Source organism: Ischnura elegans, chromosome 8 (genome assembly GCF_921293095.1).
Source record: "Ischnura elegans chromosome 8, ioIscEleg1.1, whole genome shotgun sequence".
Taxonomy (NCBI): domain Eukaryota; kingdom Metazoa; phylum Arthropoda; class Insecta; order Odonata; family Coenagrionidae; genus Ischnura; species Ischnura elegans.
In genome coordinates, this window is record NC_060253.1 from 75,230,103 (window position 1) to 75,236,661 (window position 6,559).

Genomic DNA, 6,559 nt, shown 5'->3' on the forward strand with positions numbered 1-6,559 from the left:
CCTTACAAAGGTTTATCAACTTACGAAGAAGGTATTGGAACGCATCTCGATCGTTTTATATATTTGCGCGTAATTTCATCGCGTATATTATACACATGACTGAAGCTATTGCTCAGTTCGGCTATAAGTACCAGGTATTGAAGGGACAAGAAATTTTGACAAAGTTTTTTTTTGCGATGATTCCTAAAAGAATCGTTCGTACGAACTTCGTTATTACGAACCTCCGGTTTTTCGGTCCCGCAAACTTCGTAATGACGAGAGTCTACTGTAAAACCTGGTTTCCGAAAATCACGCAACCGTGGCAGCGAGATCATGGATTCTGAAAAGAAATTCGCGCAGTGATTTTGCATGGATGCTGCTAAACCACTGCGCGACATCGGAAACTACACTGTCACTGTGTGAACTCATGCATGGATATCTGAAACACGGATAAAATGCAGCTAGATAATCGGGAGTCAGCTGTATTTCGAGACCCATGCAATCAGCAAATGACTGGTAGATGATGAGATAGATGAGTTACTTTGTTCCAAGTTGGGGTTTAAAGAAAATAAGAAGCTTGATATGTTCCCAAATTGTTATCAGTGCTTTCATCTTTCCAATGCTTTACTAGAAAATTTTTCCTTATTTTAGCATATAACTTGAATGAAAGCATTTCCTATGAAAGAAACGAAAGACAGTGAACATTCTCTAAAAATTTGGCACTATTCATATGTTCATTTTTCCTATCAATTCCTACCTTGTCATGTAGTCTGTGATAGCCCAGAACATCAGATTTAAAAGGGAAAGGAAAGGAATAGGTTTTAAAGTTTTTATTGGTGAATTTAGCTAATTACTAACTTGAAAGGCTAACGGTAGCTGAGGCAGCTTACTTTTATGTTGTTATTTCCATTCTAAATTCTGAACATAGACTCCTTGGAGATAACACTCATGTTTCACTGTCATTATTCTGAAAATGTCATGTTTCACTCAAATTTAAAGGGTTGAAGAAGCATATACAATCCATTGGATACCCAAAAGCAATCTCCGACCTAAATAGGTACTCATCTTTCATCATTTACATTTATTCGCTCTGATTTGCTAAGTTCAACACCTATAGTAAGAAGCTCACTCACTTCTGCAATGCAGTACCTAGAGAAGTTTGTATTATTAATGTTTATTTTGTAGTATTTTGAAAATTACGCTCACTTTCTGTCATTGCAAGAGGCATTCCTTGCTGGATATCGTTTGCTCAATTATATGTGCCATAAGGATCTTTTAACCCTCAATATTTTGATGGTATTTTAAGTATTATTTTTCGTTTGGAAATATTTGAATTTATAGTATTATTTGGGTATTTGAGGTTCTTTAATGCTTAGAAATTAATTGCTCCAAGCCTGTCGCACAAAGTAATGTTGTACAGTGTGACTTACCAGTACCTTATACCATATAAAAGTTTCATTTTATGTTTTCTGGTTAATGTAAATGGTGGGATGACTTAGCATTCACCACGAAGTTATGATAGCAAAGCAATCTGTTTATTGTTCTGCTGGTTAGAGCACAACAATCTAAGATATTATTGACCTCAAGATGTAGAGAAAACAGTAAACCAAAGATAGAGATTGGGCATTTATATGGCTAATTCTATGCACAAATTCATGTACAACATTTATATTTTATAGTCTATTTTTAGTTCCTTTTTTTGAGAATATTGATCCATTCTCAATCATGACCATTTAATTGTGTTCAATGGATTTTTTTAATGTTTTACTTATTTTTTTAGCTTAGCTTTGTTAGCTATGTGATTACATTGAATTTCCTTTTAATTATTGAAATTGAAGTATTATTTTAATTTACTGCATATTTCATGATCTGAGATTTTGCTTGTTTTACACACCTTTTGTGTAATCTGTTGTTGAATTCTTTTATAAAATGATGTATGAAGTGTCTCCATGTAAAAGTCATATGCATACTCTTGAGGTATAGGTTTTTATGTGCCTCTGTCATTTGCCTCAACTTTTTCGTTAGCATTGAAGCAAAGACTTGCCAGTATTCTCAGCTAGCCTCTTAAAAATAAGAGGTCTCAAATTCAAGAATTCTTTGAAGAGTGTAACCTTGGAAACAAACAAATACTGCTAGAAAATATAGCCCTGGTCAACTTGAAAGTTTCTGAGCAAAAAATTTAACCAGAACATTGTAATCTTTGCTTTAAAATTTTATTAGTATTTTTCAGGGATGGCAAAATAATGTCACACATGCCCATAGACGTATGATAAAGTATATATTATGAAATGTGAGGGCAGTTAGAGATATTCCTTAAGGAATTGAAGTCCTTGTTTTGAAATGATGACTAATCAAGCTTAATCTGAATTTCTGATTCAGTTATTGATAGGAAAAGTTTCCATGGGTCCATATAATGGATGTTTGAAATTGGTGTTCCCCTGTCATAATAGTTCATCAGTTTTGTGTGGCATTTGTCAATAACTATTCTTTTGCAAAATCACACTTTTTGTGCAAAAATATCAGCTATTACTTAGATATGTAATTCGATTGGTCTAGCATTATTTTCCCCTTTATTGATATCGAAATTCTTCACATCAATTGCGAGTTATGATGAATGTCATAATTAAATTGTTTTATGATGCAATATCCAAAGAAATATTTATACATAATATGTACGTTGCATCTTGTTTATTTGATAGTTGGTCCATAAGTCAACACTTAACTATTTATTTTATTGAATTTTCCGTGTGCATAATAATTTACAGCTCCCCTATCTGGGTAATTTACAGCCTGGCCAATTTTTTACCCATTAACATTTTATAATAGTTTTAGTGGGTTTTTTTAATTCTCCTTAGTAACAACCTTTTGGTGTGGCTTTTTTGTGTACACTCACCATGTTACAATAGATACTCAATAACTGGACTCAGTGAGTGGATAACAATAAAATAGACCTCCGGAATTGCATAGGAAGGATTTCCTTATCATACACAGTGAGTATTTGGGATTAATGAGGCTACCTCTGCTCAAGTGCATATATTCACTAATTCCCTTAGTGGCCATAGGAATTGATGTGGTAGTCAAGGGTATGATCAGTGCCGTACGCAGCATTGTGTGCCTTCAAGTTAGGCAATCCACGTAAACAATTAACTAATGGCAATCAACAGTACCTCTAATTTGGGAAGAAGAGATCTGTGAATATTTATAGTCACACTAGAATATAAATAAGCACAATTAATTCATTAGTCAAGTCCATTTAAGGTTGATTCTAGTCAGATACTATAATAACTCCCGAGGTTATCCATCAGTTTGTAACATTAATGATTCCTTCCTAATTCTTGCTAAAATGTAAACTATGCTTTCCATCTTCTTTCATTTTGTATCATTGTATTTTAATGTGACTCGTCAACTGTTATCTTTTCAATTACAAAATATGGTGGTAATTCTTATCAGAGCACTGTACACTTAGTCTAAAATGGGAAGAGCTACTTCATGGTAAGGCTGCATGAGTATATAGGTACTGAGGAGTATCGTCCTTAAAAGGTTAATGCACACAATAGGTTTAATAATTTGTATTCTTTGTACTGAATAATTTGTACTGTAACTTTTTTAACATAATACATGTGTTTCAAAAGCTTTAGCTTTTGAGATGTTACGCACAACCACTGCTTAGTTCATGAAGAATATGTAAGAGAACTAAAATACCACCATAGTTATCCTTTTCACGTCTACGCACTTATAAAATCATTTTTATTATGAGTAACGCGACTATTATAAAGAGAGCGAATCCAAATGTAAAAGACTGATAGCAGTGATGGGGTTTGTTTTACACTTAATAGTCAACCAGAAATGTCTTCAAAAGGCTTGTAATGTGTGAATTGTATTTTTTGTTTTGTTTTGAGCAAGTTTTTGTTACATTTATATAGTTATGATGTAAATATATTTTTTTTACAATAAACGGTCCATGTGGATCAGATTTGCTTATAATGGTCCTGAAGATTTTTTTCTCCCCCATTCTTTAAGCAGAATTTGAGTTCCCACCATTAGCTATAAAAAAACTGGATTGTTGCTGGAATGGAAAAAAATCAGCCCAAGAGCAGAGTATATTGCCTTAATGTGACACGATTTAAATCGGCCAAACAGGGAGGAGATTTTCACCAGAGCAGCTGAGCACCAGATGTATCACCATCAGGGGAAAGATAACTCGAAGTTTGCTGAACACCTTATAGACATGGGCCACCAAGGTGACTTCATCCCCATTCTTCACTTTGAGATTATTTTCAAATTATTATTATTTTACCTTGGAAGAGCTGGAAATTTTAAGCCACAAGGATTCATACCTCATCGACTACCACCTTTACCCTTCTTGCTCACCCTCCACTTTCCCACTTACTCATCCAACCCTCCACCCACAGTGATGCCTACCCAAGCACCGGGCCCAACCACAACCTTCCCCTAACCAACAGCATGGGAAATCTCCCACTAAATCTTTTTTAAGCTTTATATGCTGCTCCATTTACCTGTACTGGTTACCGAGGTAATGTTTCGCCGTAACAAAACCATGGTTGGTAACAATAAATCACCATTTGGAAAAAGCTAAGTTTTTATTACTCCAATAGGGTGGTTTCCTATTATTTTTTTATTGCCTAAATCAAAAGATTATTACTCCTGAAGTATGCATTTCATGCTTTTGAATTTTTAAATAACGATATCTATTTTCCGCGTTTACATGAAAAGTGAAAAATTTCAAGCTCGCGAAAACAGGACGGCTAAGTATGAATGCTGGGAAAAGCCCGTGAGACATAATTCTGGTTCCCACTGCCGCCGCAGGAGGTGACCTCTGGGGTGAGGATATGTGCACTGCTGCAATGCAGGCTGCTAGCAAGTAGCAGAGTGCCCTGCAAGCATGCTATAAGATAGCGCTTGGCTTAAATAAGGATTATTAATACCCTATCAAACGAAGGAAACTTTCTGACCATAGACAGATTTCATAGGTGATTATTAAGACATGTTTCCTTGAGCTCTGTGCCTCCTGCATGCATTGGTTATCTCAGACGATGTAAAACTCCTATCTACTCGTATAGAAACGAGGTCCCTGTGACATCACGTGGAGCGGCATCGCATGGACACCAATCTGGCCTTTTTCAAATGCGGTTAAAATTGACCATAGCCATTCGTCTAAACTGGGATTTCTAAAACCAAATAATTTGTATATTATGAATACATTAATGGTGGGTAACAAATCGCAATCAATGCCTTTGGTTTTCTTTGATGAATCGATACTTTTTGAGTTACAATTGCAAACTTTTCTTTCGTGAATACTGTTACATTCAATGTCAAATACTTGGATGAGGTTTGATTTCATAAATATAATGACCATGATGCATTTTATTGCTCTTGCATACACCCTTCAACTGAGCACTGATAAAAGTCAATTTGAGTGAAATTGAAGTACTCAGTAAAAACTGATGGCATATTTTTGACTGGCATATATTTTTTTTTTAAATTGATATTTAAAACAGCACCATTTCCAACTGAAGTTAATCTTATGACTTATGAAGTTTGCATTTTATTGAGAGGAAAACCCGCCTTGAAACATCCTCAAACCTGTGCTAATAAATACTGTATTTCTCCAAATATCCTCTGAATATAGTCCCCCCCCCCCCCTAATTTTGAGGCTTCAGTTTCGGGAAAAGTTAAATAAATGTGTTTGAATATAGTCCCCTCCTTTACTTTTACTACAGGCATTTTTGGAAAAAAGGGGGGGACTAAATTCAGACATATATGGTACTTAAAATTATTTCATCAGTAACTCCGTCAAATGTTCTATTTCTCATATCAATGGTAAACAATTCACAGAAAAAATTCTTGGAATAAGCAAAAATGATTTCATATATTCATGGTGTAATAGCTCTTATAATTATCTCTACATTTTTTATTTGGTAGGCTATGATAGCTGAAAAAATTGTTGCAAAAATAACAATCATACTGCAAAAAGCGATGGCATTTTATCAGAATGAGGAAAATTTGGAAATTCATTAAATAGTGAGGAATATACGACTTTTGCAGAAGCAAATTCATTTGTCAGTAGCTTGAGTTGTTGCCTTAAGATTGACCTACTACTTGACCAGCAACCAGGAATTGATCAGGCATTAAGACAGCAGCAGACATGGTGAATTTAAAGACTATTTTAACATAACTAGCACGTGAGGCACCACTAACCAAAATTACATACCTATTAAAACCAGTAAAGATGAGGTATGGAAAATGTCTTTCATCTCTAAGTCACTAACTGAACAAGATTAACGAGATTACATATACAATGTACAAGGGTAAATTTTACAAAAAACTTGGGTGATGAAAGAAAAAAGGGAGGAATCAGACAAATGTTGTATTTCTCATATTCATAGTAAACAATTCAAAGAAAACATTCTATGAATTATTCAAATCACATTAACAAATTTGTATGATTTATAAAAATCAGTGAGAAAACTTATATAAATATAAAGACAATATGCCGCTGGCAGAAACTTATTTTAAGTTTGTTCAAATATATGGGAAGGAAAAAATGCTTCCTCACAAA